This window comes from Cervus canadensis, chromosome 25 (assembly GCF_019320065.1).
Source record: "Cervus canadensis isolate Bull #8, Minnesota chromosome 25, ASM1932006v1, whole genome shotgun sequence".
NCBI lineage: Eukaryota > Metazoa > Chordata > Mammalia > Artiodactyla > Cervidae > Cervus > Cervus canadensis.
Window position 1 is genome coordinate 32,658,228 of NC_057410.1, and position 13,551 is coordinate 32,671,778.

General features: G+C 42.3%; 1 long non-coding RNA gene across 1 annotated transcript in view; it reads left to right on the forward strand.

The window, feature by feature from the left end:
- Window positions 1-12,313, forward strand: part of LOC122427731 — a 75,400-nt gene extending 63,087 nt beyond the window's left edge. Inside the window, exons 4-5 of the long non-coding RNA XR_006265523.1 lie at window positions 939-1,005; window positions 11,611-12,313. This is a non-coding gene — a long non-coding RNA (uncharacterized LOC122427731). The remainder of the gene's footprint in view (window positions 1-938; window positions 1,006-11,610) is intronic.
- Window positions 12,314-13,551: the final 1,238 nt, after the last annotated feature.

A 13,551-nucleotide genomic window follows, 5' to 3' on the forward strand; every position in this document is an offset into this window, starting at 1 on the left:
AGGATCAAGAGCAGCAGCACCAACTCTTAGACTCCTTCATGGGCAGGACTCGTGGGATTGAAATTTACCAACAAAGTTTCAACATAGTGCAGTGGTTTCTTGCTTTCATTTTAAATAGAAGATCTGGTCTTTCCATTGCTTCCTGAGCAAGCCCTTACTGTTCTTTAGTCACTAATGGACTGGAGACCTCTAGGCTCCTCTGTCCATGGGATTTTCCAGGCACGAATACTAGAGTGGGTTGCCATTTCCTTCTCCAGGGGATCTTCCCAACCCAGGGCTTGAAACTGTGTCTCCTGCTCTGCAGGCAGATTCTTCCCCACTGAGCCACTAGGGAAGCCTGAGCAAGCCCTTAGTCTAGGGCTATCTGGACTAAGAAGCTTCAACAGCCCACAGCATGAGAATATTGCCATTGCCTCCTTGCAGAGTCTAAATCCAATTTTTTTTTTTTTTTAAATCTACAGTTTCTGGCTCTTTGAGAGTGATTCTGAGAGAAATGGAAAAATAAGTCTCCTTAGTTACTCATATTATGGCAATTACTTTATGGATCCTCGGAACCCCAAAATATTTGAAGCCAGACATAAGCCGTTTTCTTAAATTTGCAACCCATTCTAGATGTAAGCAGAACATTTATTTAATTGGTTGTCACCAATGAAACCAAAATTACTTTATTCCCTTCAACCCAGTCAGATGTAAATGTTCAGTGGTTACCAGGAGGTTATGGGTTTGTGGTCAGAGGCAGGGAAAAGAAAATGGTTACAGCTGGTGACAAAACAAACACAAAACCTCCACACGTTGCTCATGTTACAAGAGCAAATAGGAAAGGAGCCCTAACTGGAGATTGTAGCACAGAATGTGTGTTGGGTAAATTCTAGAGAAACTAGAGAGACTCTTCTGGATCTCTTCATCTGTTTGTTTGTTTGTTTTGTTTTTTAATACAGAAAGCCAGTGAGGAAAGTGGCAGCTGAGCAGAGTACAAGATTGTCATTCATGAACTCACTCCCACAGGTAACAGAAAATTAAATAAATCAAAGTTCATTGTGACAGAGCCCTTTTCTCTGTCATCAGTAATCTGCCTGGCCTGACCTTTTTAAGTGTGGTTACTTTTGTGAGGGAACACTGGCAAGAAGAAATCATGTCCCTGGTGATTCGGAAGAGGAAGGGAGGGGGATGGGTAATAAATTGACCTTTGGTTACAAAAAGAAAAATAAAGCAGTGTTGCTAAATGACCAAGGCCACAAAGGGTAGTAAACACGGCAAGGGCACATTGGAGAACGTGTGGTATTCATGAGCTAACCCCATTGCAACACTCACGCAATGTGGTGGTAAGAGACTTCTGGCAAGTTCCTCCTTCAGCGAGTCGCTGTCAAGTATGTTTTGAATGGATTCATAATAACATCTGCGTGTGTGTGTACGTCTAGGTGGGCAAGACGTTGGCAAATGAATTTCATTAAAAAAATGAGATGCTTGACAGGTATTATGGTTTAAAATAAAACATAGTCTTCGCTTTTGTCTCTAGTGTGAATAAATACTTTACTTTTGGCAATTCTCACCAAAACTTGAGTGTTACTGTTTGAGAATGTTTATCAGAATTAAAATTCACATATCCTTTGATTTTGAAATTCCATCTTAAGGCACTGATTCATGTTTCTGTTCAGATGTGTGCAAAAATATGTTTGTGGGAGCAGGGGATTGAAAGCTACCCATTTGTCCATCAGGGGTTGGATAAACTTGGGGACATCCACACAGTGGAATATAGTGCAGCTGTTGAAATAAAAAAGGTAACTCTTAGTGTATGGATTTGCAATAAACTCCACAATTTCTTAAGTTTCACTGAGGAACAGAGGAGTATGTATAAGAAAGGGAGGGGCACATATGCTTGTATATACATAGAATACTTTTGGAAGGATGCCCAAGAAATATAATAGTGGATGCCTCTATGGAAAAGACTGTGAGACTGGGTTCCACAGGTTGATAGAAACTAACTTTCTTCTCCTTATGCTTTGCACTGCTTGAAATTTTTATTGGCCTGGCACACAAATCATTTTTAAAACAGAATTCCAAAGGAAATGTCATTCTTCCCAATTAATTGGGTTTTGCTGGTGTTGGTATCAGGGCCCAGTGAAACAGGCAGAACTATATGGTTTGATTCATGGACTGAATGCTTTAAAACCCTACAGGAAAAGGAATTTTTCAGTTAAGTGTGTATTTGGGAAGAGTATTTCAGTAACTAATGAATAATAAAAAACATTGATTTGGGGCTGCTATTTTTATGCTGACAATTTGGAATCCTAGAGAGGTGTGTAGAAGTTCATGGCATGGCAAAGTTCCTTGCAGGTTGAAGCATCGCCCTGACCTGCAAAATCATTAATTAATGACTTCTAACTTCTCGTGCATTCTAATTTCATAGCTATCATCATTGCCACTTCTTTCTTTGCCAGTGGATGACTGAAGAATGATTGAGAGGATAAACAGCCATTGATTTGTTTACATTAAATAATACCCTGCTTGCTCCCAGGAGCTGATAAACTCAGTGGCCCTTAGAAACCAGTCACATGACAGCAACTTAGCAACCTCCCTCTGAAGTCGGACTCACCAGCGATGGTGGGAGGGGAATGATAAGTACAATTTGTTATTTCCTGTAATGTTAGGCTTGCTATTAATTAATAATTTCTTTGTGCCGTCTCATTTCTCAAACAGAGTGCGAGCTCTTTCAGTGCTAGACTGGTATCTTCATTTATTCATTAGTTCATTTATGGAACAAATATTTAATGCATTGCTGCCACATGTGGCTGCTTTGCTAAGCCCTAGGAGATGTAACGGTGAATATTACTGGCTTTCAAGTCACTCACAATCTACTAGTCTCTTCAAAGTCTAATAGTCTCATTCAGATTTCTGTCTCCCAATGTTATTGACACAGAAATGTTTAATAAATGTCAAAAAAATTGAGAAATTTCTCATTCTATGAACCCAGAACTGTGTCATGATACTGTAGGTGCACATTTTTTACTTAAGAAACAGCTCAGTTTCTTAAGATCGCTTCAATAATAGCATTTTGAAACACAATTCCTTCTTTAGATCAGACATTTCTGATCTAAATGAACACTTTTAGGGCTGGCATTGAGGACGACAATTATTATAACCCAACAATAGCCAGGGCTGTAAACTCCTGAGGAAGTAGGCTCATTTTCACATGGATAAACAGCTCCGCTAACAAAGAACACAGGAAGAGAGAAGGCAGTCCGGGAAGCTAACATTTCCTGAGTGCCCACTTAGGGCCTGGAGTCCCACATGCTTCACTTCATTCAGGGAACAACTGCCCAACAAACACAGTGATATGGATGCGGGGAGAAAGAAAGGAGTGTTCTCAGTATTGGCCTGGTTGTTAGTGGGTCACAGATATATTTGTAGGTATGCATGCATGTACTTCTAACTTAAAATTAAATATTTACCAAGCACCCTTCTAGGCACTTGGTGCCTAAAGAGGTATAAGCCATAGTCTGCGCCCTGAATGAGGCAAGTGCTATAAAGAAACACAAAGTTAAATAGCCGCATTAAAATTATATAACAGTACTCAAGAGGATTTTAGAGCTGACCAGATCCACAGTGAATGTTTAACCTGGAGTTTGCTAAAATGGTGTATGCACCTCATTGGTGGCATGCATGAAGATGTTATAAAAAAATATTTTAAAATTTCATTAAATATTTATTTTAACATGCATTAGAAAAACCTATAATTACTATATCCAACCCTTGAGTATATGGATATTCCCTCTGTGAGGCTATATATGAAAGTGAGTTGATTTGAAGATTATCTGAAGGAAAATATCAAGTAAATAACCAGGATGGGATTTAGTGCGTGCCGTGTGTGCTAAGGTGCTTCATTCATGTCTGACTCTGTGTGACTCTATGAACTATAGCCTGCCTGGCTCCTCTGTCCATGGGATTCTTCAGACAAGAATACTAGAGTGGATTGCCATTCCCCTCTCCAGGGGATCTTCCTGACCCAGGGATCAAACCCCTGTCTCTTATGTCTCCTGCATTGGCAGGCAGGTTCTTTACTGCTAGCGCCTCCTGCGAAGCTGTGATTCAGGGATATGGTAATGATTCTACAAGTGTTACTTGAATAACCTGAGTTTGGAAAACACAGATCAAGTCCAATTTCTAGACTGCAGGGAGCTTACATGAGTTCTCCCAGGTCAGAAAGACGGCAAAGAACACAGACCAGAATCTGGTCACCTGACTGGTCCTCTGACCCCACATCCTCATTCAATCACTACTTCCTATTTTGCAGATGAGGAAACTACAGCCCTGAATCACACATCCTCTCTTGGTACAACTTACTTGAGAATCTGTAATGTAGAAAGAATAGAATTGGCTTCATGAAGAATCAGTTAACATAATTATAGAGTACTTAACTAAGCATGGCAGTATTATAAAAATATCATACTTATTAACTTTTGGTCATCCCCAAACCAGCCTGTGAGATATCCTTAGCTATTTCTACCATCCCTCTTTTCATAGCAGGAAATTAAGGAGCAAAGATCCAAGATTTTCCCTAAGATTGTAACTTAACAAAGCTGGGATCTGAACCCAGACTGCTCAGATCTGGAATTTATTCTTTTAACCACCCCACACAGAGTTCACTGTGCAGAGGAGAAGGAAGCAACCTCTCTCCCTGCTGAAACCAGACAGAGTCTGCTCAGACAATATATTGACATTACTCCCTGTTTCAAATTCTCGTTGGAGCCGCGTTCATCTCATAAAAGGATTTGTTTCTTCAAACCATCATTTTTTCATGTGTGGAAACTCCTGAGAGGAACCAGTGATTACAAAAAGCAACCTTTGTACAAGAATAATTTGTTAGATCACTATGATAAGTACTGGAGAAGGAAATGGCAACCCACTCCAGTATTCTTGCCTGGAGAATCCCGTGGGCAGAGGAGCCCGGTGGGCTGCTGTCCATAGGGTCGCACAGAGTCGGACACGACTGAAGCGACTTAGCAGGCATGCGTGCCTGATAAGTACCGTAAAGAGATGGCCGCACCCTAGAAGGGGGAGATGGAGAGAGGCAGGGAAGGTGAATGGAGAGAGGGATGGTTTGGGGACACCACGGGGCCGAGAGTGACCGGGGAAATGCGGCTCCTGCAGGACTCCTCCCTGCACCGCAGGGGGCCACCAGGTGCTGTGAAAGCCCTGCCTGGTGCCCAGGGCTTGGCACAGCACTTGGCACAGAGCAGGTGCTCAAAAGCTCTGTGGGGTGAGTAGAAGCCTGGATGGAAATCAAAGGCAAGCCAGGAGGCAGGCATGGGTACAGTGATTGGAGGTGAGAGGGCATAAAACCCACACTTGTCCTACTTTATATCTGCTCCAGGTGGGCCTGAGGACGAGAGCACTGGGTGAATCTGAGTCAGATAACGTGTGCTGACCACTCAGCAGTGTCCCGATGCGTCCAGGACGCTTTGCTTTGGGGAAATCCATTTATCAGAGCAGCCCCAGTTCAACCTTCAGGCCTAGGCTTCCTAAGATGAAAAGTCCTCATTCCCCCTCCGGACAGGGTGCTTCAGGGTGAGACCAAGGCCGCCTGGGGACCAGAGCCAGCCTGCTCTGTGAGGCTGCCAGAGAGGGATCAGCCCCCGGCAGCCGCCTCCACACCAGCAGGTGCGGACAGCTAAGCCATGTGACGCACCTTTGGGGCAAAGAACTGCCGAAACCGAGCCCAAGCTCAGAGCCTGAAAATTCCTCGGCAGTGTGCGAGGAGAAGCCCGAGGGTGCGCTCACACATTACATGAGCTGGGGGTTCGCGGCGGGCCCGCTGCTGTGCGGAGCCCTGGGCCTCTCGGAATTGCGCAATCCTTACGCAGGAGCACTTGTTAAGTGTTGCAGCATGACTCCACATCTTCATCAAAAATGTGAAGCATCCACCCGGCACACACTTGGAAAACACTAAAGCTTTTCTCCACCAGGTGGTTGAGGCCCTTGATCCGGCTGACAGGAGGAGCCGTCCCGGGGGACATGGCTTACTGCAGCTCTTGGCCCAGGGAGCTGGACACGCAGTACCTTGTACCCCGCTAGCCTTGGGCAGCGCAGGCTTCTGATAAATGTACTTTTTTTGTGTGTTTGTTTTTCCTGGCAGTCTCATTTTGGGTTATAAATGGCTCATTATTTCCACCCCATAGATCCATTCTTGCCTCTGCTGTGTTCTGCTTCCGAAATGACTGAAAGGTTGGTAAAATCATCACTGAGGAACCCTGCCTGTTCCGACCTTGAGCGGAGGCCGAATTGCCACATCGCTCATGCCCTCCACAGTTGCTCCCTTGTGGGAGCGGTTGGCTGGGAAGCTGCCACCCTCCACCCCCACCGCACCCCCACCCCCGCCCCAAAGCAGGGGATATCATTCTATTTACACTAAAGCACTTGGTGCCCTCCAATGCCAGGAAGCAGCGTGGACTTTCGCTCACTCCAGGCCTGCAACCTTTTCAGAGGACTATTGGGCAATCATCAGAGGTTATGAAGTTGGAACATCGTTCTCCCCAGATAGGTCATTTTCCCTGCAGGGCAGCCTGGAGGCAAATTTCATTAAGTATCAAGTAGCTGACCCAAAGCAGTATAAATAGCGAGAGAGCATATGACAAACCCAGAACTGAATGTGGTTAAACCCTAGGCTGAATAGGCGTAATGTGTTTACTGTCATCAGCATTCACATGGAGATGTTTGCCCAGCAACCATTCAGGAAAGGTGTTGAACCATAGGGTGATATTAGGGTTCCACCTTAGAAAAATAATTTTATCCCCATGTTTGAAAGCTTGCCGACCACACTGTTAGCCCAAGGAAGGGACCTGAAGATAGGTGGGATGTGCTTTCTTATGGGTAAAGATTGACCTCATAAAACATCCCAGGTTCATCCAGCTAAGAGCCAGAGAAAGGATGGAAACCTGATTTGTAGCAGGTAGGAACTGTAGGGAAGATCCCCTGGAGGAGGGCATGGCAACCCACTCCAGTATTCTTTTTTTTTTTCATTTATTTTTATTAGTTGGAGGCTAATTACTTTATAATATTGTAGTGGTTTTTGCCATACATTGACATGAATCAGCCATGGATCTACATGTGTTGCCCATCCCGATCCCCCCTCCCGCCTCCCTCCCCATCCCATCCCTCTGGGTCTTCCCAGTGCACCAGCCCTGAGCACTTGTCTCATGCATCCAACCTGGGCTGGTGATCTGTTTCACCCTTGATAGTATACTTGTTTCAATGCTGTTCTCTCAGAACATCCCACCCTCGCCTTCTCCCACAGAGTCCAAAAGTCTATTCTGTACATCTGTGTCTCTTTTTCTGTCTTGCATATAGGGTTATCGTTACCATCTTTCTAAATTCCACATATATGCGTTAGTATACTGTATTGGTGTTTATCCTTCTGGCTTACTTCACTCTGTATAATGGCTCCAGTTTCATCCATCTCATTAGAACTGATTCAAATGTATTCTTTTTAATGGCTGAGTAATATTCCATTGTGTATATGTACCACAGCTTCCTTATCCATTCGTCTGCTGATGGACATCTAGGTTGCTTCCATGTCCTGGCTATTATAAACAGTGCTGCAATGAACACTGGGGTGCACGTGTCTCTTTCAGTTCTGATTTCCTCGGTGTGTATGCCCAGGAGTGCACTCCAGTATTCTTATCTGGAGAGTCCCACGGACAGAGGAGCCCGGCGGACTACAGTCCATGGGGTTGCCGAGTCAGACACGACTGAGTGAGTAAGCACAGCACAGCACAGCACTGTAGGCAGTCATATCAGGCAAAAGGGACGCCAAAATGAAAATTTTTCAAGGAAAACAAGGGGAGACTTTTAATTCCCTGCTTTCCCTCACTGTTCCCTATCTTTATTTTAGGAAGCAACACAGTATAAACCATGCTTTAATGAGACCGATCAGCCTGCAGATGATTGAGTTATGAGAGGCCGCTGAGCTTGCCAGGGCCAGTTTCCTAAACAGGCTGCTTTGTTCAGCTCTGCCCCCACTGGCTGGAGCTGTTGACATTCCAGAAGATAATCTTGTGGTCTTATAATGATGGAAGGAGGCTCTGGGAAGGCACAGTGTAAGACTGATGGACAGTGGAATTTGTTGAACGTTTCTATTCAGAGACAACAAATTTCCAAGGCCTCCCTGGTCTTGCCTGCAATAGCAGCATCCTGTTTCCCTCGTAAGGAAAGATTTCTGCTTCATCAGATCGAAACTCCAAAACTATTTTGAAGGGTGGCAGTACCATTAGAGTCTAACTCCTTTGAAGGGGACATTAGCCTCCTGAACATATCAATTCGTGTGTGTTTATTAAAAATTAGTTTCTTAACTTTGTATCTAGAACCAAGGCAAAAAAAGCCATAGGTGTTCAGAGTCCAGAGTGACCACGAGGGGTTGATGTAGTCAAGAAATGCCGCACAGGCGTGGTGGGGCATGGATGAGGACCTTTTTCCAGGCTCGCCCTCAGTTTCTTGCAAAGACTGTCAGCTCCTTATTCACTCTGCATTTCTTCCTTAGCAAAACAACTCCTATATGGCAACAACTCCTGGCTGAAGACTGTATTTCCTGGTGTCCCTTACAGTAGGGGATGGCTAATGAGGTTTAAGAGTTGTTGGGAGGGCGGCATTGTCAGATAAAATGTGAATTTCCCAGTTAAATTTGAATTTCAGATAAACAATGAATAATTTTCAATATGAGCTAATATGTGGCTCAGCAGTAAAGAATCCATCTGCAATGCAGGAGACTCAGGTTTGATCCCTGAGTCAGGAAGATCCCCTGGAGAAGGAAATGGCAACCCACTCCAGTATTCTTGCTTGGGAAATCCCAAGGACAGAGGAGCCTGGAGGGCCACAGTCCATGGGGTCCCAAGAGTCAGACCTGACTTAGCAACTAAATCACCATCACCATATATTGTTATTTTCATTTACCAAATTGGCAACTCTACAGTTGAGTCTTCTGGGAAAAAAGCTAGAATACTTTTTTGGCCCTTTTCCCCCTTTCTTCTCTTTCTTGGGTTATGGATGGGAAAGCTAAGACTTCAGGAACCATGCTGGATCATAAGGTTGAGAGAAAGAGGGAAGACTTGGGGTCCCTAGTAATTGAACACCTTCCAACTTTTTAAGTGAGAAGAAACTACTGACTTGCTTTAGCCACTAGTAGTACTTCTGTTATTTGCATCCATTTGCTATCCCTAACTGATACAGTCATAATGACAAGTGCACTGTTACCTTTGCTGTTAAGTGTGTTTACTCTGTGTCATCTGCCTTTTATGTAACACAAGCCACTTCACTTTCACTTAATTTTTTTAAGACCTGAAGAGGGATGGATGGTGCTCTTTCTACCCTTTGAAATGACAGCCCATCAGCATGAATTTCTACATGGCGTTATTGCCTTTTTTGCAAATAACATTTATATTTTGAGCACTTGCTTCAGATGGTTAATAATAATAATAATAATATTACCAAAGCAGAGCAGTTCTTATCTTTGCACAAAGATTTGGTCTGAAAACTCAAGTCTCATCAAATTATACTCTGAAACCCCAGAATTATTATTTCAAATCAGTAAAATCACATTTGAGTTTTGATCTTTTGCTTTGAGAAAAAAAATTTATATAGTGTAGGTCTTCATTAGCCCTCATACTGACAAACATTCTTCTCTGTGGTAAAGATTAGCTGAGCATAATCATGAGCACAGGTAAAGCTGATTCACAAAGCTCCATCGATAATTCAGGAATGATATAAACACTAACTCCTCCAGGCTTATTAGCAAGTGGACTTCTTTGAATGTTCCCTGCAAGTCATGTGGGGAAATTCAGGGCGTCACAGGGTTGGCCTTGTTATGTATGAGGTCAAGCTAAATAGCTTAGCTCCGCTGGGTATGCAGAGGAAAAGAGGTCCCTGGGCTGTGAACTGTATAAATACGTGCCCTTCCTTTTGCAGTGGAATCTTTCTAAGGTTAAGTCATAGTAAATAATCAACTAAGATTTCTCAGATTGGCTGCGTTTACCTTTCTCTGGAAAAAAAAAAAAAATTTCCCCATGAAGACAAAGCAACTTTGGCATGAGAGCAATATTTCCTTAGGCCTCCCTGGTTCAGACATTCGGAAAACAAGATCAGGCCTGGCCTAACTGGCAGAGGCTGCCTGGGGCAGACAGCTAGACTTGCCATGTAGGTGAGGGGAGGTGAATTAGAATTTAACAGAAGGGAAGGGAAATTCCCATTTCATATTGTAAGAGTCTGCACAAGCCTTTCAGAGATGAGCAAAATCTTGCCCTTCACCTGTCATTGGGGGTAAATGATCAGCTCCTGAAATCTGAGTTATATGTATATGTATTGTAATATATACATTGCAACAAGTAATACACAAATGGAATAAGACTGACCTAGAAGGTCTGACTTTGGTATTTGGTGACGGGTCATAATACCATGATTGTTGGCTCAGGAAAATTGACAGATGAGCATATTGTACACGTCCATATTCCAGATGCAAATAAAAGTTGGCTGATGTGAGTTGTGGGGGGAAAAAAACATATCTGCTGAGTAGTATTATCTATTCAATGTTAAGGGGGGAAATTGTAATTTCTCTTTTTTGGTTCAGAGTGCATTAATTTCTATTTTGACCACAGCATATTGACTATATTTATATTAAATACACATCCAGCAAGCATTCACTGAGTGCTTGCCATGTGCCAGGCTAAGTACTAGGTGCTGGGAATGCATCCAGTAGTAATGCCTTTGAACTTCACAAGTAGGTTAGAATTTTACAAGACCCCTCTATTCTCTTCCCTCAACAAGAACACAGTCTGAGCCAGCCACCTGCCTTGGACTACGATCTCTTAAGATAATGACAATTGCTGTTTAAAACAAAAGTGCACATGGGCTCATTTGTAAGTTTTTCCTTTCTTTCTTTTAATAACCTTATTTGAAGCCCTGTAGTAAAAAATTAAAAGACCTTTCTTTGTTAGAAAATAACAACTTTGGTCAAGTTTTTAAATTTCTCTGAGACTAGATTTAAATATTTATAAAATGAGATGGTAGAAAGTAGGGCTAAGCTGAGTTAATGATTCAGTTTTAGAATAAGCAATAAGAGAAGGTTACTAGCCACTAACAAACAGTATGATCTCAGGGTAGTTACTCAAACCTCTTAAAGACTCAGTTTCCTTATCTGAGAAATGGGGATAATGTGCTTATTGTTGTTAGAATGAAGTGGATTAATGGGTAAAACACCTGGTTCAATGCAAGGCATAGCAGAAATACCCTTGTGAATGTAACTATTTTCATCCTACTAAAAAATTATCTAAGTCTCTGTCTATTGTACGTATATATGTGTGTATGTATGTGTCTCTCTCTTCTCTATCATCTCTCTATCATCACTGGTATCTTAGTAAGTGGTTAACTGAGGTACATCAGCATATTAGGGCACAAACATGTAATGGGTTCTTTTTTTTCCCTGCCAATCAATGTCTAGCCCCTCTTTCTATCCCTCAACAACATCTAGGGCAGATTGTAGACATTTTCAGTTTTTAAAAGCTAGGTCCATACAGTGTGCATCTTACTCTAGTTCACAGCTTCTCTCCGCCCTCCACCCTTTCCTAGGCTCGGGTGCATTGGCAGAGAGGAGGGAGAGAGAAGGGAACGCACCTCTTAACTGCCCACCCACCTCTGTGGTTCTCTCACCACTGTGGGTGCCCTATCTCAGGTTGCCCCTGCTGGCACGTTGATGCCCAAAGCTGGCAGCGCACGGTGGATCTGTGGACACCCCGCGGGGTTCCTGACTGTACAGATCAGTGACCTGGAAGACCCGGCACTGGATGGACTTCCCGTACCCTTCAGCTCCTGCTGTGGCCGTCACCCTCCCAGGCTGTTACACTGCGGCACTATTGCTCCAGCATCTAGCAAGTTGTCTCCATGCTCAAGTGTAATTTCACTGGCATTTGAACTGTGTTCCAAGAATGCAATTTTCGCCCTTTAGATGCTTCAAGCTCCCATGGGTATCTACTTCTGGCTGAGACAGTTAATTGAATAATGGCATGAGAGGTTACATTATAGTCTTGATTTAATCCCAGTGATTTACTTGTCTTTCATTAGTTCAGATTCAAAGTCCTTTATTAGAAACAAAGGAGTTAGTATAATAAGCACTTTGTATATATATTTTAAATATATAAGTATATATGTTATTTATATAATATATTAAATATATTATTTTATATTAAATCTATAGGATATTTTAGATTATTATATATTATTACATATACTTCTGTCAGAGAAGGAATTCTTTCCTTTAACGTTTTAAATGAAAATGCCTATGTATGATGCAATATAGTATATATCATATAATATATACTATTTTATATGTATATTATGACCTATAATATACTTGTATAGTGGGCTTCCCAGGTGACTCAGTGGTAAAGAATCCAGCTGCCAGTGCAGGAGCTGCAGAAGATGGGGCTGGGATCGATCCCTGGGTTGGGAAGCTCCCCTGGAGAAGGAAATGGCAACCCACTCCGTTATGCTTGCTGGAGAATCCTGTGGGCAGAGGAGCCTGGTGGGCTACAGCCCATAGGGTGACAAAGAGTTGGACACGACTGAGCACACACAAATGAAAATACTATATATTATTATATATGTTTTATATTAATTATAAAAATATATTCTATGTATAACAAATATATATTTAATAAAAGTGTATGTTGATGTATCAATAAGGGTGTTTTCATTTAAAATTGTTAAAGAAGAGAGTTCCTTCTCTGACAGAAGTAAGAACCTAGCTGTTAATCTCATTTTATCTCTATTTTAAATGTATGTTCTCAAACAATGACATATTTCTCCCTTTTAGAGAGTATTTAATACAGGCAAACATTTTCTGGTGCGTTTTAAAAATTACAATTTTTATCAAGTAATAAATTTAAAGATTTAGTTTAGTGGAATTTTGCGTTTGTATCCATATATTTGACGTTGGGTATGTACATTTGAAGTACACAGAACTACACTTTTATTATGTCTATTTTCATTTCTACCCCACAACCTTCTAATAAAATGACAACAACAACAAAAACAAACAAACAAACAAAAAAGAAGCCAAGGCCAGAAAGAGCAAGGGCTGAGAATAAAGAGGAGAAAAGAATGAACACAGGATTGAGTGGGACCCTGTGCCAGGGTTGCTGCTAGTTCCTCACACAGACTCTTCAGTTCAGTGCTTAGACAAACATGATGGGGTTAGTCATATTATCCTCATTAGAAAATGAGGACATTGGGGTTCAGAGTGGCTAAGTAATTTGTCTATGGCCATACTGTTAGTTAGACAGAATTTGAAACTAGGCTTCTTTGGTCCCAAAGCTTTATTCTTCCTCTTAAATAACTATCAAGGAGCCACCATATTCTCTCAACTTGAGCTTCCCAGAAAGCAGATCCTGAGATATTTTATTTAAAATGAAAGAAGAAGAGTGGCAAAAAAAGGAAGGGGCAGGGAAAGTGGGAAACCCAATACAAGGATGAGTTACTGGCATGACCACTACTGCAGACAACCTCTGCTCT